The sequence below is a fragment of the Oryctolagus cuniculus genome, chromosome 8, assembly GCF_051225735.1.
Source record: "Oryctolagus cuniculus isolate XC-2025 breed Fujian yellow rabbit chromosome 8, ASM5122573v1, whole genome shotgun sequence".
Classification (NCBI taxonomy): Eukaryota; Metazoa; Chordata; class Mammalia; order Lagomorpha; family Leporidae; genus Oryctolagus; species Oryctolagus cuniculus.
The window spans coordinates 55,883,741-55,908,664 of NC_142874.1; the positions used below are offsets into that span (position 1 = coordinate 55,883,741).

The window sequence follows — 24,924 nt, forward strand, 5'->3', positions numbered from 1 at the left end:
AAAGCATGATTTGTTTTTCCATCTGCCAATGTGGGGGTACTTCAAAAAGCTCATGGAAAAATATAACTGAAAAATGTTTATTTTGGTGAAAAATGTTGAAATCTGTATATAGTATTTTTATAATACACATATTTCATTAACTTTTTGAAGCTTCCTCATTTATGTCAATATTGTTAGAAATTTATTTTCAAATATGATAATAAATCTGTCTGATGTCTCTGCCATGTCTTTTGAGCTTATTTCATATTAGGAGCAAAGCAAAACAAAAAACAAGTTGTCTATTAGTTACATCTAGTATTTGTTGTCCACTGAAGAGAAAACTGTATTACTTTCCATGTCCTTGCTCCCCTTCAGATTGTTTATTTATTTTGTGGGGTGGGGCAGATGTGTATCTAGCCCCAGCAGACATGATCAGTCCAAAACCATTAGAGATATTTTTGCTAACATTTAAGTCAAGGACAGGCATGTGACTGGGTTTTACAGAAGGTTATGTAAGTGGAAACCAAATGGAGGCTTTTCATAAAGATTAAGCATCACTCTACGAGACAGGTACAAAAGAAGAAAGACTTTTTGCTTCTGCCCTCTTCCTGCTGGAGAAGACTGTGGAGTGATTCTGTAATGCTTGCTCTGCAGCCCACATGTGGTTGTGAAAGGATATATCATTGGTACTTTATAGGTATCAGAGCAAAAAGAAAGAGCCATGCTCTGAAGATACCATGGAGCTACTAAATTAACCTGCCATACTTCACATTCAGACACTAAAGTATGAAGTATATTATAGTTCCAGAAAATAAAATACTCAGTGAAACCCATAATGAAGGGACACGGGAAGCCAACTGGAGAGCTGATTAGAAAGCTTAATTCCATTTGTAATCATTTGTTTTTAAAGATTTATTTATTTATTTGCAAGTCAGAACTACAGAGAGAGAGGAGAGGCAGAGAGAGAGAGAGATAAAGGGAGGTCTTCCATCCAATGGCTCACTCCCCAATTGGCCTCAACGGCCGGAGCTGTGCCGATCTGAAGCCAGGAACCAGGAGCCTCCTCTGGGTCTCCCACGTGGGTGCAGGGGCCCAAGGACTTGCGCCATCTCCTACTGCTTTCCCAGGCCATAGCAGAGAGCTGGATTAGAAGTGGAGCAGTCGGGTCTCAAACCGGCACCCATATGGGATGCTGGCGTTTCAGGCCTGGGCGTTAACCCACTGCACCACAGCGCTGGCCCCTCCATCTGTGATGTTAAATCCTCTTTGTCATGCCACTTAACATATTACAGACTCCAGAGATTAGAACGTAAGACATCTTTGTGGCGGGATGCTAGAGTTCTGTCTACTATACCTGGCCAACACCACTTCAGCCAGGTGCTCAGGACTCACAACAGCAGTGATGAGTCATGTTGACAGGTCACGTGCACCTGACCTGGGGTGAGAGTGCTACTTTACCTCTATGGTCTTCCTCCTCCAGACCCATTACTTCAGTCTAATCATGAGAAGAAACACCAGACAAGTCTCAATTAAAGGACATTTTATAAAGCATCTGAGCAGTAATACTCAAACCGGTCGAGGGTCACTGTGGTGGGAATGTGGGTGACTCAGAGAAACTAGGAAAGATAAAGAAACAAATCCTCACGTTGAACCTCCAGTGAGATACAAACCCTCCCAATAACTTGATTGAAGTCCAGTTAGATCTGTATTGGACTTGTAACCTATGGAACTGCAAGAAAATAAATTCAAACAGTTTTATACTGCTAAATCTGTGCTACTATTTTACTGCAACAAAAAAGCTGATATAATCACTAAAAACAAGAAAATTTTGAAAAATTGTCACAGCCAAGAGGAGAACAAGGAGACCTGTCACCTAAATGTAATGTGTCTAATTGGCTGGGTCCTGGCACAGAAAGAAAATGGGTAAAAAAAGGACATCTGAATAAATATGAACTTCAATTAATAATAATGTTTCAATATCAGTTCATTAATTGTGACAAATTGTTAGTAACAGAGGAAGCTGAGTGTGGAGTACATGGAAACTTTTTATAGTAATCTTGATATGCTTCTGTGTTTTCCAAAATAAAACATTTATTTAACAATAAACACAACATAAAGGAAATGTATGTGTCCCAGTGTGTATTATCATTTTGTTGTAATTAAAAACCTGAAGTAGGCTAACTTTAAAAAGAAAAGAGGCTTTATTTTGGCTCATGAGAGTCCAAGATTGTGTAGATTGTGTGGGTTCCATTGGTTTGGCCTATGCTAATAATATTCTTGCTGCAGTGTTGAGGTGGTGCAGGGCGTCATCTAGCAAGAGACAGGGAGCATGCATGTCTGTTTCTCCCCTGGGGTCTCCACTTAAGTGTTCTAATCCAACCTGGTCACTTCCTAAAAGTACTAACTCTAAACACCATAACTGGGTTATGTTTCTACCTCTTAGTACCATTAAGATAGGACTTTGGGGATTCAGTTGCATTGTATCAGAGCTAAATCATTTTCAAAGCATAACATGATGCTTTAGATGAAAATATACAAATGAATTTTCTGGATAATTACTTCATTGAGTATATATTTTGTACAAATGTACTATAAAGAATAGAAAAATAATTTATCAAAATTTATCAAGGGTTCCACTTTTAAGGAACACAGGATTGAGATGGGAAGACAACATGTTTGTGAATTGCTGTAGCATAATGAGAAAGCAATATAGACATAAAAGTCAAAAGAAGGTCAAAGGACAGGTGGATAAGAAAAAGGAATTTCCACTTGAGGACCCTGTGAAGGAGGTAACATTTGCATTTTGCCTTAAAGAATAATTAGAGTTTGTATACGCATTCCTAAAGAAAACTGGCAAGCCAAAAGTATTAGAACAAAGGCCTAGAAAAGACGTTATTAACAGGAAATATGTAGAATTTTATTACCTTATAGACTGGAGCTACGGATCTTGTCCATCACTTGTAACCTCATTGCTTCCAATAGAACATGCAGCAGTTTCTCCATAAACACCTGTTAAGTGAAAGGTAAATATTTGGGAAATAAGACCTTGAATGCCAAATGAACTTGCTCCTAATTAAAAGTTTTAAGCAGAACAACATGATTTGAACTGTATTGTAGGAAGTTAAATCTGGCCAAAAAATGCAATTCAGATGCAAAGGGAGAGAAAAGAAAATACTGAAATTGTTCAGGCAAGATATTAAAATTCTGTTAGTCTTATTTATTTGCTAACATAATCACTAGTCTCTGTTAAAAATTAGATTCTATTTATATCAGATTAACAATTTAAGAAAGTGGATGATTATAAACAAAAAATACCAGTCTCCTATTCAAGTAAGACAATCCAATTTCTCTGCATCAGCGCTAAGAGCTTTCAGCTATTTTAACAATATTATTGCAATATTTATTACTTATGTTATGTATTATTATTATTCAACATTTGCCCCTTTATTTTTGCACATCAAACATGTATAGCTAGTTCTCATTCTTCTTTTAGATAATATTTTTGCCTCTACTGTTGAAAATGAGAATTTTGCTTTCTCACACTAATGTATGGTTTCCTATATTCACTTCCATAATGCCTTTCCCTCATTCTTCTAGTAAAAATACATTAACCATTTTTATTGAGTCAGTATTTGGTGTTAATACCATAATTAAATAAACATACATGGCTAAGCCATGTGGACCACTGTGATTACTACATTCCCATTCTTAGAGAACACTTTGTGTTGAAGGTAACCACTGTCTTGTTTTTTCTTAGCTTAATGTCATTCAGCTCTTTCAACATGGTTACACGCATAGAAAATCTAATAGATTTTGAACTCCTGCACCAGTTTGAATCAAATACTCTCTGAGATTCTTTTCAGGATAACTTGTTATTACATAAAAAGACGTATTATCTTTGAAATTCCAACTGCCTTTTTTCTTATTGACTAACCTACTACTTCAATTTTAAATTTCCCTCTTTATTATTGGTTTTCTTGTAACATATCCTCCAAATAGCTTATACAATAACTGGAAGGTAGTATTTTTTAAAGGTTATATGTCTACCTTATTCAAATTAATGCATTAAGTGGATATACAAGTGTAGTCTGAAATTAATTTTTCCTCCGAGATTTCAAGACAGATCAATTATCTTCCCTGGCTACTGATGCTGCTGAGCTCAGTATCGCTTTGATTTCTTCCGTGTGCTTGTTATCCCTGGGAGTTATTAGAAATTTTAGGATGCTCACAATGTTCTGAGACTTCACTAATGTGTGGCCTGGTGTGGGTGTGTCTTTCTCATTCCTCGTTTGTCTTTTTTCTGTTTTCTGGCAGTTATTCCCCCAAGTTTTAAAATCTAATATATTGGTAGAAACAAATATTCTTAATCTCCTTGTGCTATCTATTTTGTGAAGATTTTTTTAAAGATAAAATTTCTGTTCCCATTTTATGGCTGTAATCTTTTATCTTTCTAAGATTATTAATTACAGTGTTGGGAAAGTTTTACTCAGAGTTCTTTTTCCCACTGGTTTTATTTAGCCTTTCATGTCTTCAAACGGCTAATGATCCCTGACTTCCACTCAGTCTGATTTAAAGATCTGTACACATGGGTGAAACATCTCTGTAGGGTGAACAGATGGAGTGCCCACTGTTTTCACAGGAATCCTCAAGCGTCAAATGGATAGGTCTGTTATTTTTGGCTAGCTTGGGTGAAAAGCCCTCCAGTCTCTAATATTGCTCCCAGGAGTATCAACCTTCCTGATCTTCTCTGTGAGCCAAGCAGGGGCACTGGGATCGGCAGGGATTCCACAGTCTTCCCCCTGTAAACTTTCACTTACTCTCCCTGTTCCAAAATGGTACCTTCTGTTAGGCTTTAGAGTACAATGTCTACAGAAAGTAGAAACTCTCAGATTTAATTCCTCCAGAGAGTAAATATCACTTCCTGCTGTGATGGAGAACAGTAGGGGAGGAATCTTGCACCAGAAATAGCTCATTAAGCAGTTCTACAATCTCTTAGCTGAAACCCTTGGACCCAGATATGTTTAATGATTCAGATTTCATATTTTATAAAATGATATGGTACACAACTGATATATTACCTTATGAGATCTGTAGCAGCCTTCTTAAACACATTGAATGTTCTGAAGTGGAACATGAATATTCTCACTAGGATGGATGCATAAAGATTATAATTAGCTTTACCTATTTTAGATCGTATTTGACAGCAAAGTAATTTGTCTAGTGTCAAATTTTGCTACAAAGTGAGTTTTAAAAGTTTTCTTAGTTTTCAGAAATTTTGGACTTAGAAGTTGCAAGAAAAGGATTACTGAACCTTTATCTCTCACCTTTGGCTTTGAAAATAACAATGCCCCCAATTCCTCCTGTAAGTCTTATTGACTTTTCCCTTTGCAAGCATAGGGTTGTGTTTTTCTGTTCTAAGTTGTCACTATCTGTTCATCTGCTTTCCTTCCATCTCCCAAAATTTGATTGATATATGCCTTCCACTTCTGTATCTTCTGTCATAATGTTTGAACAGGTACCTCTTTACCTGTATTATTCCTTAACTGCTTCCTTAATGGAGTTCAGGGAATTAGCAGAGATCATTGGATGCATCCAGTATACCATGTTTAACTTGAATTCACATGGAAATGTTAACCAGAACCTTGTGATCGAGATGAAAATGGTTTACTGAGTTAAGAATTATATTTTCCTCTCTACACTGGTTAATTTAAGAGCTCATTTTGCAAGCATTAAACTGGGCTATGCTTTAAGTCTGAGCCTGAAATTCAGTTATTAAGAAAGAGAAAAGCAATCTGTGCTCCACATACATGGATGAAAACTATGGGCTCAGGACTAATCACATTATAGGTTTAAGTTTCCCCAGCCTAGGACTCAGGATTCATATACCTTTTGTGTCCTTCTGGTAGTCCCACAAGGTGTCTGTACCTTTCTATCTTTCTTTTTTTAATTACAAATTTATTTTTTACGTGCTAGCTCACTCCTCAAATGGCACAATGGCCAGAACTGTATCAAGCCAAAGCCAACAGCCCTGAGCTGCTTCCAGGTCTCTCATGTGGGTGCAGGGACCCAAGCACTTGAGCCACCTTTCACTGCTTTCCCACGTGCAATAGCAGGGAGCTGGATGGGAAGCTGTACTTTTCTTGAGCTGAACCACCTCATTGATCTTCAGCTTCTGGTTGATGAAACTGGTTAATCCCTGGGTGTTGATGACAACATGGAAGAAATCAAGAAGACTTCATTCTCAATGCCATGCATTCCATTCACCATTGTTGACACTGGATGAACCCTGGAGAGATTTTTCTTTTTTTTTAACTTTCATTTAATGAATATAAATTTCCAAAGTACAGAATATGGATTACAATGGCTCCCCCCCCAATAACTTCCCTCCCACCCGCAACCCTCCACTTTCCCACTCCCTCTCCCCTTCCATTCACATCAAGATTCATTTTCAATTATCTTTATATACAGAAGATCAGTTTAGCATATATTAAGTAAAGATTTCAACAGTTTGCACCCCCATAGAAACACAAAGTGAAATATACTGTTTGAGTACTAGTTATAGCATTAAATCACAATGTACAGCATATTAAGGACAGAGATCCTACATGAGGAGTAAGTGCACAGTGACTCCTGTTGTTGACTTAACAAATTGGCACACTTGTTTATGGCATCAGTAATCACCCTAGGCTCTTGTCATGAGTTACCAAGGCTATGGAAGCCTTTTGAGTTCACTGACTCTGATCACATTTAGACAAGGTCGTAGTCAGAGTGGAAGTTCTCTCCTCCCTTCAGAGAAAGGTACCTCCTTCTTTGATGACCTGTTCTTTCCACTGGGATCTCACTCCCGGAAATCTTTCATTTAGGTAATTTTTTTTTTCCAGAGTGTCTTGACTTTCCATGCCTGAAATGCTCTCATGGGCTTTTCAGCCAGATCCGCATGCCTTAAGGGATGATTCTGAGGCCAGAGTGCTGTTTAGGACATCTGCCATTTTTCAACATATTCATTTAAACCAGTTGATGCACGCTTTTAGCTTGATGACTTCATAGGCACTTTCCATCGCCATGTTCTGTACCTCTTTCCAGTTTTCATTATCATTGTCCATTCCTATATCTGGAAGCAGTTTCAGGAGAGAAACACCTGTCACATTCACTCTACTCCAGACATCCACACTTGAGTCACTGTGTTCTCCAAAAATCTAGGCATGGCAGCTGCTGTGAAGAATGTCAAGTTTTCAGACATGAGATAGCAAAATCTAGCAGAATCCAGATTATACTCACTTCTAATAACACAATGCTTGGGAAGTCCACTTAATTTCCAGATTACCTATTTAATTGGGTTGGAAATCATAGTTATGATTCAGTCAGGGGCTGGCGCCATGGCTCACTTAGTTAATCTTCCCATATAGGTCCCTGGTTCTAGTCCCGGTTGTTTCTATTCCAGTCCAGCTCTCTGCTCTGGCCCGGGGAAGGCAGTAGAGGGTGGCCCAAGTGCTTGGGTGCCTGCACCCATGTGGTAGACCAGAAAGAAGCACCTAGCTCCTGGATTTGGATCAGTGTAGCTCCAGCCGTTGCTGCCATTTTGTGGGTGAACCGACAGAAGGAACACCATTCTCTCTGTCTCTCTCTCTCACTGTCCAACTCTATCTGTCAAATAAATTTTTTTAACTTTTATTTAATGAATATAAATTTCCAAAGTATGGCTTGTGGATTACAATGGCTTCCCCCCCCATAACGTCCCTTGTGGGGAGCAATCCGGACTAGACTAAGTTACTCGAATTAGGACTTATTCTATGCATCTGCTCTCCCACAATATGGCGCTGGGAGAGAAGTAAACAGCTTCCGCACAGCTGCCTCCAGTTCAACTAATAAACTGTAGGACTTGCTCCTGATTGGAGGAGAGCAGCGTACTCGGCGTGTGGGCAGCCGAGTTGGGATTGGCGGAGGAGGACTATAAAGGAGGAGAGAGACGGCATGCATCAGGAACATCTAAGGGGAACATCTGAAGGAACGCCTGTGCAGCCCCCGAGAGAGCCGGCCGGCGGTGTGCCGCTCCCCTGCGGAAGTGGGGAATGTGGCCAGGGGGAACTGCCCTTCCACGGAGGTGGAAGGGATAGTAGCCAACCCGGGAAGAACCAGCAGCAAACCCGGGGAGGGCCGAGCAGACGAAAGAACAGCGCAGGGTCCTGTGTCGTTCCTCCACGAAGAGGGGGAGCGACATAATGGTGCCGTGACTCGGATAGGAAACCTAACTCGGATAGGAAACCTAGAATGGATAGCAAACTTAGGAGGGAAGAAACGGGAAGAACTGGGAAATTACCAGAGAGAGAGACTAGCAAACAGCCTAGGGAAAAGCCGGACGAAAAGAGGTGCCGGAAGAAGCTGTTGAAAGCCTAGGCATAGACTCGTATATGGACTACGGGGGGAAGCTGGGAGAAATCTCTAAGGGCGAAAGCGAAAGTGAAAGCTAGAACAAACAGACTCGGACGCGGACTGTGGGGAGAGGCCAGGAGAAATGAGGGAGGAATATTGTTGGAGGAAAGCTTGGGGAAACATACCGGGTAGAGAAAAGTGTTAGGGAAATTGAAGCCGTGGGGGGCAGGCCGAGGCGGATACGAAAGCCACTTTGGGATTCTCAAGTTAGCCCGGGAATAGGGGGCGAAAAGTTGAAACCAGAAGCTGAAACGTGAGCCTGGTTGGGATCCGTCTGAATAGCCCGGGGAGCAAAGGACGGGAAGCCAAACCGTGGGGCGGAGACGTACGCTGGGTTGAATTCGCCAGGCTAGCCCGGGGAACTTAGATTGAATGCTAGTGGCGGACACGTTAAGCTACGCTGTGTTACTCGCGGAAGCCGCCGCGTGCAGAGAGAGCACGGGGCGTGAATAGATAGGGAACGGGGCTGGCGTAGGCCGTGGTTCAGACGCGAAAGGGTTAAGCGTGGAGACCGCGGAGCGCGCGAAACCGAGCCCCGCAAAGCCGGGAAGCTGCGCAGATGAGAGAGGCGCGCGGGCTGAAGCGGCGCAGAGCCGGGAACCCGCCGGCGGGGCGAGGTGCCGGGAAGCTGCGGGGATAAGAGAAACAGAAGTTTAGAAGTAAGATGAGAAAAATAGGAATGCTGGAAGATAGAAGTAAAATGGGAGAAATAGGAATGCCCGGAGATAGAGAAATAGAGAAAAATAAGGCCTCCCCTCAACATGGCAATTAGAAGGCTTGGATTCGGTCTGCCCGATTAGTGAGGCGATGAGCACCTGGGCGGCTAGCAGCTTGTGCGCCGCAGGTCACCGAAGACGGGCACGAATTAACATCAGTAAGGCTTCCCCACAATACAACCATTAGGAGGCTTGGATTCGGTCTGCCTAATTAAGGCGGTAAGCGCCAGCAAGCAGCTCGACCAGAGTATGAGCTGCAGGTCACCGAAGATAGGCACAAACCAACACTAATAAGTCTCCCCCACAATACGGCAATGAGAAGGCTTGGATTCGGTTTGCCTGATAGGTTTTGTAAACACCTGCAGGCAGTTCTAGCAGAGCAGAGCATGCGCTGCAGGGCACCGAACACAGGCACGCATCAGCGCCTAAAAACCTCCTCACAACATGGCGAAGAGAGGACCCGGATTCGGTTTGCCTGATAGGACTTGTAAGAGCCTGTGGCAACTCTAGCAAGTAGAGCAGAGTGTGTGCCGCGGGACACCGAAGACAGGCGCGTATCAACGCTAAAAAATAAAAAGAAAGGGGGATCTGTGGGGAGCAATCCGGACTAGACTAAGTTACTCGAATTAGGACTTATTCTATGCATCTGCTCTCCCACAATATGGCGCTGGGAGAGAAGTAAACAGCTTCCGCACAGCTGCCTCCAGTTCAACTAATAAACTGTAGGACTTGCTCCTGATTGGAGGAGAGCAGCGTACTCGGCGTGTGGGCAGCCGAGTTGGGATTGGCGGAGGAGGACTATAAAGGAGGAGAGAGACGGCATGCATCAGGAACATCTAAGGGGAACATCTGAAGGAACGCCTGTGCAGCCCCCGAGAGAGCCGGCCGGCGGTGTGCCGCTCCCCTGCGGAAGTGGGGAATGTGGCCGGGGGGAACTGCCCTTCCACGGAGGTGGAAGGGATAGTAGCCAACCCGGGAAGAACCAGCAGCAAACCCGGGGAGGGCCGAGCAGACGAAAGAACAGCGCAGGGTCCTGTGTCGTTCCTCCACGAAGAGGGGGAGCGACAGTCCCTCCCACCCGCAACCCTCCCCTTTCCCATTCCCTCTCCCCTTCCATTCACATGAGGAATCATTTTCGATTCTCTTTATATACAGAAGATCAGTTTAGCATACATTAAGTAAAGATTTCAACAGTTTGCTCCCACACAGAAACATAAAGTGAGAAATAATAGATGATTTTTTAAATGCTGATGAAATCAGATCAGACCTATTGTCATGTTTAATCCCAGTGAGAGTCAAGTTGGGAATTGATAATTTCTTCTTCTTTTTTTTTTAAGAGAAGATCAGTTTAGTATACATTAAGTAAAGATTTCAACAGTTTGCACCCCCATAGAAACACAAAGTGAAATATACAGTTTGAGTACTCGTTATAGCATTAAGCCTCAATGTACAACACATTAAGGGCAGAGATCCTACATGAGGAGTAAGTGCACAGTGACTCCTGTTGTTGACTTTACAAATTGACACTCATGTTTATGGCATCAGTAATCTCCCTATGCACCAGTCATGAGTTTCCAAGGCTATGGAAGCCCCTTGAGTTCTCCAACTCTTATCTTGTTTAGACAAGGTCATAGTCAAAGTGGAGGTTCTCTCCTCCCTTCAGAGAAAGGTACCTCCTTCTTTGAAGACCTGTTCTTTCCACTGGGATCACACTCACAGAGATCTTTCATTTAGTATTTTTTTTTTACCGTAGTGTCTTGGCATTCCATGCCTGAAATACTCTCATGGGCTTTTCAGCCAGATCTGAATGCCTTTAGGGCTGATTCTGAGGCCAGAGTGCTGTTTAGGACATCCACCATTCTATGAGTCTGCTGAGTATCTCACTTCCCATGTTGGATCACTCTCTCCTTTATTTATTCTATCGGTTAGCGTTAGCAGGTACTAGACTTGTTTATGTGCTCCCTTTGACTCTTAGTCCTTTCATTATGATCAATTGTGAACTGAAATTGATCAATTGGACTAGTGAGATATCATTGGTACATGCCACCTTGATGGGATTAAATTGGAGTCCCCTGGTATGTTTCTAACTCTACCATTTGGGGCAAGTCAGCTTGAGCATGTCCCAAATTGTACATCTCTTCCCTCTCTTATTCCCACTCTTATGTTTAACAGGGATCACATTTCAGTTAAATTTCAACACTTAAGAATAACAGTGTATTAATTACAGAATTAAACCAGTCATATTAAGTAGAACAGACAAAAAAAACTACTAAGAGGGATAATGTATTAAGTTGTTCATTAACAGTCAGGGCTATGCTGATCCAGTCACCATTTCCCATAGTGTCCATTTCACTTCAACAGGTTTCCTTTTTGGTGTTCAGTCAGTTGTCACCGATCAGGGTGAACATATGATATTTGTCCCTTTGGGACTGCCTTATTTCACTCAGCATGATGTGTCCCAGATTCCTCCATTTTGTTGCAAATGACTGGATTTCATTGTTTCTTACTGTGGTATAGTATTCTAAAGAGTACATATCCCATAATTTCTTTATCCAGTCTACCGTTGATGGGCATTTAGGTTGGTTCCAGGTCTTAGCTATTGTGAATTGAGCTGCAATAAACATTAGGGTGCAGACCGCTTTTTTGTTTGCCAATTTAAATTCCTTTGGGTAAATCCCAAGGAGTGGGATGGCTGGGTCGAACGGTAGGGTTATCTTCAGGTTTCTGAGGAATCTCCAGACTGACTTCCATAGTGGCTTGACCAGTTTGCATTCCCACCAACAGTGGGTTAGTGTCCCTTTTTCCCCACATCCTCGCCAGCATCTGTTGTTGGTAGATTTCTGTATGTGAGTCATTCTAACCGGGGTGAGGTGAAACCTCATTGTGGTTTTGATTTGCATTTCCCTGATTGCTAGTGACCTTGAACATTTTTTCATGTGCCTGTTGGCCATTTGGATTTCCTCTTTTGAAAAATGTCTATTGAAGTCCTTGGCCCATCTCTTAAGTGGGTTGTTGGTTTTGTTTTTGTGGAGTTTCTTGATCTCTTTGTAGATTCTGGTTATTAACCCTTTATCTGTTGCATAGTTTGCAAATATTTTTTCCCATTCTGTCGGTTGTCTCTTCACTCTCCTGACTGTTTCTTTTGCAGTACAGAAACTTCTCAATTTGATGCAATCCCAATAGTTGATTTTGGCTTTGACTGCCTGTGCCTCCCGGGTCTTTTCCAGAAATTCTTTGCCTGTGCCAATATCTTGAAGGGTTTCTCTAATGTTCTCTAATAACTTGATGGTGTCAGGTCGTAGATTTAGGTCTTTAATCCACGTTGAGTGGATTTTTGTGTAAGGTGTAAGGTAGGGGTCTTGCTTCATGCTTCTGCATGTGGAAATCCAATTTTCCCAGCACCATTTATTGAATAGACTGTCCTTGCTCCAGGAATTGGTTTTAGATCCTTGATCAAATATAAGTTGGCTGTAGATGTTTGGGTTGATTTCTGGTGTTTCAATTCTGTTCCATTGATCTATCCATTTGTTTCTGTACCAGTACCATGCTGTTTTGATTACAACTGCCCTGTAGTATGTCCTGAAATCTGGTATTGTGATGCCTCCAGCTTTGTTTTTGTTGTACAAGATTGCTTTAGCTATTCGAGGTCTCTTGTGCCTCCATATAAATTTTAGCACCATTTTTTCCAGATCTGAGAAGAAGGTCTTCGGGATCTTGATTGGGATTGCATTGAATCTATAAATTGCTTTTTGGAGAATGGACATTTTGATGATATTGATTCTTCCAATCCATGAGCATGGAAGATTTTTCCATTTCTTGTTATCCTCTTCTATTTCTATCTTTAAGGTTTTGTAATTTTCATCATAGAGATCTTTAACGTCCTTGGTTAAGTTTATTCCAAGGTATTTGATTGTTTTTGTAGCTATTGTGAATGGGATTGATCTTAGAAGTTCTTCCTCAGCCATGGCATTGTCTGTGTATACAAAGGCTGTTGATTTTTGTGCATTGATTTTATACCCTGCTACTTTGCCAAAATCTTCTATGAGTTCCAATAGTCTCTTAGTAGAGTTCTTTGGGTCCCCTAAATATAGAATCATGTAATCTGCAAAGAGGGATAGTTTGAGTTCTTCCTTCCCAATTTGTATCCCTTTAATTTCTTTTTCTTGCCTAATAGCTCTGGCTAGAACTTCCAGAACTATATTGAATAGCAGTGGTGAGAGTGGGCATCCCTGTCTGGAACCAGATCTCAGTGGAAATGCTTCCAACTTTTCCCCATTCAATAGGATGTTGGCTGTGGGTTTTTCATAGATTGCTTTGATTGTATTGAGGAATGTTCCTTCCAAACCCAGTTTGCTTAGAGCTTTCATCATGAACGGGTGTTGTATTTTATCAAATGCTTTCTCGGCATCTATTGAGATAATCATATGGTTTTTCTTCTGCAGTCTGTTAATGTGGTGTATCACATTGATTGTCTTGCACACATTAAACCATCCCTGCATACCAGGGATAAATCCCACTTGGTCTGGGTGGATGATCTTTCTGATGTGTTGTTGCATTCTATTGGCGAGAATTTTATTGAGGATTTTTGCATCTATGTTCATCAGGGATATTGGTCTGTAATTCTCTTTCAATGCTGCATCTTTTTCCGGCTTAGGAATTTAGGTGATGCTGGCTTCATAGAAAGAATTTGGGAGGATTCCCTCTTCTTCGATTGTTCTGAATAGTTTGAGAAGACTTGGAGTCAGTTCTTCTTTAAACGTCTGGTAGAATTCAGCAGTGAATCCACCTGGTCCTGGGCTTTTCTTTGTTGGGAGGGCCTTTATTACTGTTTCAATTTCTGTCTCAGTTATGGGTCTGTTTAGGTTTTCGATGTCTTCCTGGTTCAATTTAGGTAGGTTGCATATGTCCAGGAATCTATCCATTTCTGATAGGTTTCCCTGTTTGCTGGCATACAAGTCCCTGTAGTAATTTCTGATGATTCTTTTTATTTCTGTGGTGTCTGTGGTTACGTTTCCTTTTTCATCTCTGATTTTAATGATTTGGGTCTTTTCTCTTCTTTTTTTAGTTAGTTGGGCCAATGGGGTGTCAATTTTGTTTATTTTTTCAAAAAACCAGCTCCTCATTTGGCTGATTTTTTGTAATTTTTTTTTATTCAATCCTGTTAATTTCTTCTCTGATTTTAATTATTTCTCTTCTCCTACTAGATTTGGGTCTAGTTTGCTGTAGGTTTTCTAGATCCTTGAGGTGAATTGAAAGCTCATCTACTTGGTGCCTTTCCAATTTCTTGATGTAGGCACCTATTGATATAAACTTTCCTCTTAACACTGCTTTTGCTGCGTCCCATAAGTTTTGGTATGTTGTGCTGTTATCCTCATTTACTTCCAGAAAATTTTTGATTTCTCTTTTGATTTCTTCTATGACCCATTGTTCATTCAGGAGCATGTTGTTCAATCTCCATGTGTTTGTGTATGCTCTAGGGATTCCTGAGTTGCTAATTTCCAACTTCATTCCTTTATGGTCTGAGAAGCTGCATGGTATGATTCTAATTCTTTTGAATTTGCTGAGACTTGCTTTATGGCCTAGTATGTGGTCAGTCCTAGAGAAGGTTCCATGTACTGCTGAGAAGAATGTAAAATCTTTAGCTGTAGGATGGAAAGTTCTGTATATATCTGTTAGATCCTTTTGGGCTATAGTGTCGTTTAAATCTACTATATCCTTGTTGATCTTCTGTCCTGTTGATTTATTTCTGAGAGTGGAGTATTGAAGTCCACCAGTACTGTTTTATTGGGGTCTAAGTCTCCCTTTAAGTCCGTTAACAAATCTTTTAGATAAACTGGTGCCCTGTAGTTAGGTGCATATACATTGATAATTGTTATATCTTCTTATTGAATTGATCCCTTAATCATTATATAGTGTCCCTCTTTGTCACTCTTAACAGTTTTTGTGGTAAAGTTTATGTTGTCCGATATTAAGATGGCTACGCCCTCTCTTTTTTCATTTCTGTTGGCATGGTATACCTTTTTCCAGTCTTTCACTTTCAGTCTGTATGGATCTTTGTTGGAAAGATGCGTTTCTTGTAAGCAGCAAATAGATGGGTTTTGTTCCTTAACCCAATCAGCCAAACGGTGTCTTTTAACTGGACAGTTCAGGCCATTCACGTTCAATGTGACTAATGATAAGTGGTAACTTTGCCCTGCCATTTGCCAAAGATAAGTTCTAATATATGCTTTGAATTCCCTGTGATCTTATGCTGTGAGGTTTGCTTCCTTTACCTTCTTTCACATTGATGACCGTGTTTCTGTGTTTCTGTGTGTAACACATCTTTAAGCATCTTTTGCAGGGCTGGACGAGTGGCAACAAATTCTTTCAATTTCTGTTTGCTATGAAAAGTCTTTATTTCACCTTCATTCACAAATGATAGCTTTGCAGGATATAATATTCTGGGCTGGCAGTTTTTCTCTCTTAGTACCTGGGCTATATCTCGCCATTCCCTCCTAGCTTGTAGGGTTTCTGATGAGAAGTCAGCTGTGAGTCTGATTGGAGATCCTCTGAGAGTAATCTGACGTTTCTCTCTTGCACATTTTAGGATCTTTTCTTTATGTTTCACTGTGGAGAGTTTAATTACAACGTGTCATGGTGAGGATCTTTTGGTCGTGTTTATTAGGGGTTCTGTGAGCTTCCTGTACTAGTATGTCTCTGTCCTTCTCCAAACCTGGGAAATTTTCTGCTAATATCTCACTAAAAAGGCCTTCTAATCCTTTCTCCCTCTCCATGCCTTCAGGAACTCCTAGAACCCGAATGTTGGGTTTTTTAATAGTATCCTGAAGATTCCTGACAATATGTTTTAGATTTCTAATTTCCTCTTCTTTTCTTTAGTCTGACTGTATCCTTTCCTGTTCTCTGTCTTCTAAGTCCGATATTCTCTCTTCTGCTTCACCCATTCTGTTTTTAAGGTTCTCTATTGTGTTTTTCATTTGATCTATTGAATTCTTCACTTCATTATGATTTCTCGTCACTATCACAGTTTCCTATTGTACTAGTTGTTTTGTTTCATTTTGATTCCTCCTTAATATTTCATTTTCACGAGAGAGATTTTCTATCTTGTCCATTAAGGATTTCTGTAGTTCAAGAATTTGTTTTTGAGAACTTCTTAATGTTCTTATCAATTTTTTGAGATCTGCTTCTTGCATTTCTTCTATCTCATCATCTTCATAATCTTGAATTGGGGGGTCTTTTTCATTTGGGGGCGTCATGGTGACTTCCTTGTTTTTATTATCTCGGTTTTTGCGTTTGTTATTTGGCATATTGGAGATATTTGGTTTCTTTACTGTGGTGCTTTTTCTTGTTATACTATGACTCTAGATTAAGTGGACTGTCTGTTTTTGATGGAGCCTTAGAGGCTTGAGATAGGTGTGGCCTGAGAGCCCTTTTTGGTGTGCCAAAGGTGATACTCCCAGGTTAGTCGTGATAGATCTCTCTCTCTCTCTTTCTTTCTTTTTTTGATTCAAAAGGGAAGCAATTCCGCACAGCTGAACGAAGTTGGAGGTAGTCAGCAGGCAAATGATATACCCACAGGAGCCAGAGATCGGAAGCTCTTTCCCAAGGACCACACAGGGAATTTGTTCTGCCCTCAGAGTGGGCTCAAATTCTCCTTCAGTCTCCCACTGGGTTGCCAAAGTTACGGAATTGTAGCGTCTCTGGAGAGTACTCACGTGAATTCTGTGAGTTCTCTCCCCCACCGTCTCTTTTTTCACAGTGTCAGTTCAGTAGCACCACAAATTTACTAGGTCCTAATCTCCTGTTAATTCGCCCCACCCAGAGTCAGGTTTTTCTGCTAGGCTCAGGGCCGGTGCAGACCTGAGGTCGCTCTGCTTATGACGTATGTCCAAGATGGTGCCTGCTCTTTGTCTTGCTCGCCCTTGAGAGGTGAGCGGAGAGAGAGAAACCCGTGTCCGTACCAGTCACCTTTTTTTCTCTCTCTCTCTCTCTCTTCCAGTTAGCCTGGTGAACTTTCCCTGCCCTGGGGGTCGTTCCCTCTAGTCTCCTCTCTCCGCTTGCCTGCCGGTGTCTCGGGCTATTGAGGTTCGGCTCACCTCGCGTTCCAGCGCTGGTGTGTTGAGTCTGCTGCTGGTGTCCCGAACTGTGGGCTCCCACACTCTCCACGCAGGTCCACTGTGAATCACGCGTTCCGGAAGAGTTTCTTCTGCTGTTTCCTCCCCTACTCTTCCTTGAACCTGCAGTATCTCCACTTTTATTAAACTATCTCTCCCCGGACTATCAGTGTGCTCCCTTCCTATTCCGCCATCTTGCCTCCTCCGTCAAATAAATTTTTTAAAAATGATTCATTCAGGACTGTTTTTGATGATCTGCCAAATAATGAACTGGAAGACATTTGCATTTCTCTCTACCAGGTTGAGATGAGTCTCCCCCACTTGCTGATGGACTCTTGCAGTTACCATGATGATCTTAGAATTTGAGGTCACAGGGGATCTAGAATGTGTGGATATGGAAATGACATGTGGACTTTGATCATGGGAAGATTACAGAAGAAAATCAGAGGAAGCACATTCCCAGGGGAGTGTTGGAGAGACGTGTGCTTTGGGATTTCTACAGAGAGACATTGTGGAGTAGCTTGGGGAGTACAAATATGCAGCAGCAATTGAGGATACAACTTTTTTTTTTTTATTTTTTTTTTTTATTTTTTTTTTATTTTTTTATTTATTTATTTTTTTTTTTGACAGGCAGAGTGGACAGTGAGAGAGAGAGAGACAGAGAGAAAGGTCTTCCTTTGCCGTTGGTTCACCCTCCAATGGCCGCCGCGGCCAGCGCGATGTGGCCGGCGCACCGCGCTGATCCGATGGCAGGAGCCAGGAGCCAGGTGCTTTTCCTGGTCTCCCATGGGGTGCAGGGCCCAAGCACCTGGGCCATCCTCCACTGCACTCCCGGGCCACAGCAGAGGGCTGGCCTGGAAGAGGGGCAACCGGGACAGAATCCGGCGCCCCGACCGGGACTAGAACCCGGTGTGCCGGCGCCGCTAGGCGGAGGATTAGCCCAGTGAGCCGCGGCGCCGGCCGAGGATACAACTTTTGACACCTGCAGCCAGAGGAAGGAGGAGACATAATTTTTTTCAAGTGAGTATATACCTCTAGATAGCAATAAAGCAGCAGATACTCCATTAAGCCACCAAAAAGCCATCAGAGGAGAAAACCTACAAATGTTTCCACAAATGCCATAAAAATAAATGTAGAAATACAAGGAACATTAACAAGAAAGACAACATGACTCCCTAAAAGGAACACAAAAGCACCTCAATATTAGAATGTGATGATGGAAAGATTGAGGAAATGTCTGAAAAGGAATTCAAAAGAATAATCATAATATCCCTCAAAAACACAGAGAAGCAAATACATGGGTTAAAGGAATCCATAGATTATATTGATGAAAAATTCTGCTGGAAGATAGAGACACTGAAGAGAAATCAAACTGAAATACTACAAATAAAGAAGATAATATTTAACCACAGACTTGATGAGGCAGAAAAAAGAATATCTAAGCTAAAGACAAATCTTTGGAAATATCTCAGATCAAAAACATAAAGAAAAAATTAGAAAAACTGAAAATAGTGTTCAAGGCTTAGAAGATACTATCAAATGACCTAACATTTGTCTTGGAGTTCGGTAAACTAATTTCAGTGAAATAATAGCAGAAAATGACACTCATTTGGAGGAAGATAAGGACATTCAAGTACAGGAAGAACATAGCCCCCTTAATAGAGATGATCAGCAAAGATCTTCACTACAACACATTATAGTCAAACTTTCAAAAGTAAAAACATCAAGAAAAGATTCTAAAATGTGCACGGGAGAAACACCAGATAACCAGATAACCAGATAAAAGGATCTGACAACAAATTTCTCATCAGAAACCCTGCAGGCTGGGAGAGAATTCCTAAAACAAAACAAAACAAAACAAACAAACAAAAAAACAAACGGTCAATCCAGAATACTTCAGCTAGAAAAGCCCTCATTTATAAATGAAAGTGAAATAAACACCTTCCCAAACAGAAACTGAAAGAATTTGTTACCACTCATCCAGCCTTAAAAATGATGCTTAATGGTGTGCTACACATAGAAGTGGAGAAAGGTAGTCATGATTATGAAAGAATGTGAAGGCAGAAAATCTTCTAGTTAAGTACAAAGTTAATCCAAAAGAAACAATAGGAATATTTATAGAAAAATGGCAGGACCAACTTGTTATTTATCAACAATAACCATGAATGTAAATGGCCTAAATACTATAACTAAAATATGCAAACTAGCTGAATGGATTATAAAACAAGACCCATATATTTGCTGCCTATAAGAAGCACATTTCACCAACAAAGATACATGTAGATTGAAAGTCAAAAGATGGAAAAATATATTCCATGCTAATGGAAAGCAAAATTGAACAGGAGTAGCCATTTCTGATATCAGACAATCTAGACTTTAGCACAAAAACTTTTACACAATCTAGACTTTAACATAAAAGAGACAAAGAAGGTCATGATGTAATGATTAAGGGATCAATTCAACAGGACAAGGAGATTATAGTAATCATGTATACTTCCAATGCCAGGTTGCCTGGCTACTTAAAAATATATTAATGGATCCGAAGGGAGACATAGTTTCCAATACAACAATAATGGGGGACTTCAACACCCCACTTTCATTAATGGAAAAATCACAAAGAAACAACAGGTCTAATCTACATTATGGAGCAAATGGGCCTAACTGATACCTACAGCACATTTATCCCATGGTTGAAAAAGACACTTTCTTTTCATCAGCTGGTTCACCCTTCAAATGGCCACAATGGCTAGTGCTGGACCAGGATGATACGAGGACCCCGGAGCTTTATTCAGGTCTCCCATGTGGGTGGCAAGAGTCCAAACACTCAGACCATCTTCTGTTGCTTTCGCCAAGCCTTTAGCAGGGAGCTGGATCAGAAGTGAAGCAGCAGGATGTGAACTGGCACCTATACAGGATGCCAGCATCACAGGTGGTGCTTTACCTACTATGCCACAATGCTGGCCCTGCATCTTAACATACTTAATAGACATTTATTTTCATCCTTTTTGTTTGGAATAGCTATTCTGATGTGCCTATATATATGGAAGCAGTAATATAATTTATATGGACAACCTGCTTGATTTGCTATGAATATGTAAGCAAAATAATTTCTAGAGATTTATTTATTTATCTATTTATTTATTTATTTATTTGAAAGACAGAATTACTGAAAGAGGGGGAGTGACAGAAGGAGAGAGGTCTTCAATCCGCTGATTCGTCCCCTAAGTGGTTGCAGCAGCTGGGGCTGGTCCAAGCCAGAGCTAGGAGTCAGGAGCTTTTTCCAGGTCTCCCACATGCATATAGGGGCTCAAACACTTGGTCAAGTCCTCTACTGCTTTTCTAGGCATAGTAGTAGAGAATGGGATCAGAAGTGATATAAACCAGTGCCTATATGGGATGCTGGTACTGTCGGTACCAATTTAACCTGCTACACCACAACAGTGACCCCCAAAACTATTTTTATATAAGACGTTTGATACATACATATATATATATATATATACACTTTGCAGAAGCTTATAAATGGATTATTTGAAAATAAAAATAATAGTAATCTCTATTGTTGTTGCCAAGATTTTTGTCTTCTCTTTTCCTTAATTCAAAACCAAAAAGAAATACTTGTAACAGCATTGCTACAAATGTAGATTTGCAAACTTTGTTTCGTAACTTTGTCAAACCAATGGTTGAGAACAATATACTTCTACAGTTTTAATGACCTCTGATTATTTCAAAATTTACTGTATCCGAGTGAAATGGAAATTTTTTCATTTGATTTTTGTTTCTAGCCTTTGCTTATATTCCCACTGAACTATGGTCTTCTTACCTTTTACTTGCTGAACTATATTTAGTGGAACATTAGGCCTTTGACTATAATGAAAATTAAAAATATGTTATCTCAAAAACTGAAAGAAAGGAATAAAGAAAGAGAGGAGGAAGGAAGGAGGAAAGAAAGGATAATGGAAAGAGGGAGAGAGGGAAGAAGGGAAGTATCATTGTATTCTTAGAATTGTATCTGTGAACTACATAGAATCAGTTTTCTTTGTATTAATACCACATTAACACGAGAATTGATAAATAAATAAAATTATCTTAGGTTTAAAAATTTTAATGGTTTATTGGTCATTGTCAGAAATGTTTAAACATTCATGAAAACCATTCTTAACTTAATTGCAATAGCACAAAGGCAGCTCCTCTTTTTGTATATAATCTATTATCACAACAGTATTGGGTGTCATTATTTATACTCCCAATGATTTTTGTTTTATTCTTCTGTTCAAAAGTCACTTTTTATCCTCTAGAAGATCATAGAACCTACCATTTCTTTCAACTTTTTTTCTTCGCTTAATATTTAAAAACAAATTTAAGAATAACTAATGCTTATAAAGCACCTACTATGTCCCTAAAAATCTTTCAATGGTCACTACTTTTATTAAATATTTGTGAGGCTGGTGCATTATCATCATCATCCCCACTTGATAAATAACAAAAGCACCAGAGCCCTGCTCTGTACCTGTAGTGGCTCTTGTTGTCCCGGGGACTGTCTAAACTGAATAGCTATTGACTTGGTGTGTTAACGAAATTCATCAAGACCTGAAAATCTTAGCAGGGCTCTACTGCATTAGAGATTTAGGAGAAATTTTGTCTTTGGTAACTGAGTAACTCTGCTTTATATATGTGTGTGTGTATTAAAGGGAGACCACCTGATAGCTCACCAGCTCTGCTCAGCTGTCTGACATGGAAATTTATAAACGAATCAAGCTCCAACAGAATTGTGTTTTCTAATAATCTAAGCAATAAAAATCCTTATGTTGTTATACTGGCTCACTACTCACACTTTACCTAAGCTTAGGGTTGCTTCCTCACTCTACACTGCATTTCCACAAGCTCATGGAGGTTAAGGTCAAGAATAGGCCAGTGTTTTCATGTTTCCAGATTTCCCTTTGTCTGAGAGCATAGGCGGTACCATTCCTGTGACAGAGAGCAACTGCACTGCATATGATACCCCAGGGAGAATGATTTTTCATAACCTAACTGACAGATAGCAGCCCTACAGCCAGTCAGCCATAAAAACAAGCATACTTTCTGCTAATGTAGGTAAGGTATTCTGTGTAGGGGGATTTTTGAGCTGTGGCTTATGCTCATTTCACTCTGAACAATTGAGCAATTGTAACCTGCTCTTGAATGGAGCTGGAAGCACAGTAGTCCCTCTTCTCCTAACTGACCTTCTCCTACACACTCCCCCATGTCTCTCTGGATGGATATGCAGTGACTGACATCAGAAGCTGCTGCTATGGGTGAAGAGTAGTGAATTAATGCAGGTAGCGTGGGCTCTTACATCTTAGTGGCCTCAAAGAAAGGAAGATCAAGAAGATCATGCACTGAGATCACATTACTGACTCTTGCACATTTTCTCCGTATATCAGTTTGCTCAGTGGAACTAAAGAAATGGAATTCTGGATACAATCATAGCTACCCAAGATTTAATAGGATAGGTACTCTCCTCATGTTGATTAGCAATTCATTTGCGTCATTAATTCGAGTTTATCCATTATTCCTTTAGCAGTTACTTGACAACATTTATTTATTAATTATCCAGAATAAGACTAGTGACATTTTCCAGTATTTCATGGTGTATCCAAACTATGGTAAGTTGTCTCAGGCTAATATGGATTTTTATGTTTTTAAAATGACTAAAGTTCTAATACACATCTTTCCTTGTAGTTCACTCACCTCTATTTAATAAGTAAAATGAAAGATGTAAAGGAATAAAAACATGCTGTGATCAATCTTATGGCAAAATATATGATGTTATCATAAATATTTATTTTATACTTTTATTCAAAGTTTCTAGGACTAGAAAATGCCAATACCAAAAAAGACATAGACATTGGACACTTATGTAAAGATAACTCAAATTATAAAAACCGTGTCTGGCATTCACTATCTGCAAAACATCATGCTAGATTAGACATGCAAAAATGAACACAACTTTCCGTCAAAGAGCTCATCTTCTATTCAAGAAGCCCACAGGCTAGTTTTGTACAAATTAATTCTAGTACACTCATAATAGTGTTGTTATTAAACTAATTATCCCATATGCAGTTAGAAATATTATTGTAAAACAAAAAGAACTAAAATTAAAACAATGGGGTAGAAAGAGGAACCAAATACAATCTACATCTCTCTGATGTCTGCTATTTTACTGACCCTGGTTTTGGCTGATGTGGGCTAGCTTACCACGCGTCTGTTCTCACTTCCTCTTGAAAGTCCCTTCCAAATCATGTTTTTAATGAACTTGCCCTCCTAGATAGACACTAACCTTGCGTGAGGGCTTTTCAATGAGCTGCATTCCTCTTAAAACAAGCTCAAGGTCTATTTATGATGAAAAAAGATTTCTCATTATTTCCAAGCCCTAGAGATGATATCGTGGTGTTTATTATTTTTTATGCAATAACTAAAAAGCTAGAAGCTTATTAGTCCCTGGTGTTCTTGTGTCCTCCCTTTTAGCTGGTTTCTCAAAGATTATAGAAGGATTTGGGAGATATTTACCAACTGAAGTTGTGTCAAGATTACAGGCAACTCTATTTGGAACCAAAACTCTCATTCATTAAGGCAAGAGCCAAAAATCCAGCCCTCTAGATAATATTTGATGGAAATTCACATGGAAAAGCACAGGGCCAAACTGACTATTTAAATTAATAGAGTGGAAAATGGGCTACAAAACTGCCATAGATCATAGACTATGAGAGATCCCAAGAATCTGATACTTCACCAGGGTGTGACGTTTGGAATAACTATGCATACACAGGCATAAAACAATATCCTTTCTCATAGTCCATGAGATGCTTTAGTTACAATCTATTAAAGGAACAGACCATGGGAATAGGCACCTGATATCCTTCAGGATATTTACCTACTGCAAAACATATATTTGAATCAGCATTCTCCCCAGAGTCAGTGTATCTGGGCTCAGGTGCCTTTTGCTTGTGGTATTTAAAAGTTGATTAAAATTGCATTCTTGAGGAAAGGTGGAATTCCATTCTTTTAGACTCTCTATTTTAGAATCTGTTTCTATCAAAGCATGAACGTTTGTGTGGGAGAAATACAATTATAACCCAGAACGTTACACTTTCACTCTGAGAGAAAAATATCCTGAGCTTTGCTAGTTGAAAATAACTTACGTAGTTCCATGCATCCGAGCTTCTTCTATTACACAGCTGTGGCAGATTACACCTTAGATCTCCAGAGATGCTCAAATATAGGTTTTGCTATCTAAACAGACTTGCCAGAGAGACTGCAATTACCCTGCATTTTGAGATTTATAGCATATGGTGCAATTTTAAGAAATACAAACATTTTTCAAATGTTTTAAATATTTGTTATTTCACATATAATTTACAACCTCTGTATTTCAAGTTTCATCAAATTACAGCTTCAGTATCATTTTCATATTGAGGACTTTTGTGTCCTTGTCACTTAATGGCAGAGCGTGGGGGTGAAAACGCTTGGATTTTATAGTAGAGTATCTCTAGATTGCTCTTTGCCTGCAAGTAAGTTTCAATTTCCTTTGCTTATATAATTCATGCATTTCTTCCTGATCCACTTTAACATTTTTGTTCTTTTAGGTGGTGGTGTTATTACTAAAGATAACCCAGAGACCAGACTCTTTGCTCACTTGTCTGTGTGGC

At 40.1% G+C, this 24,924-nt stretch overlaps 1 pseudogene; it reads right to left on the minus strand.

Moving 5' to 3' along the window:
• Positions 1-5,857: 5,857 nt before the first annotated feature.
• The window catches only part of LOC100349010 (L-lactate dehydrogenase B chain-like), a 105,545-nt pseudogene continuing 86,478 nt past the window's right edge, over positions 5,858-24,924 (minus strand).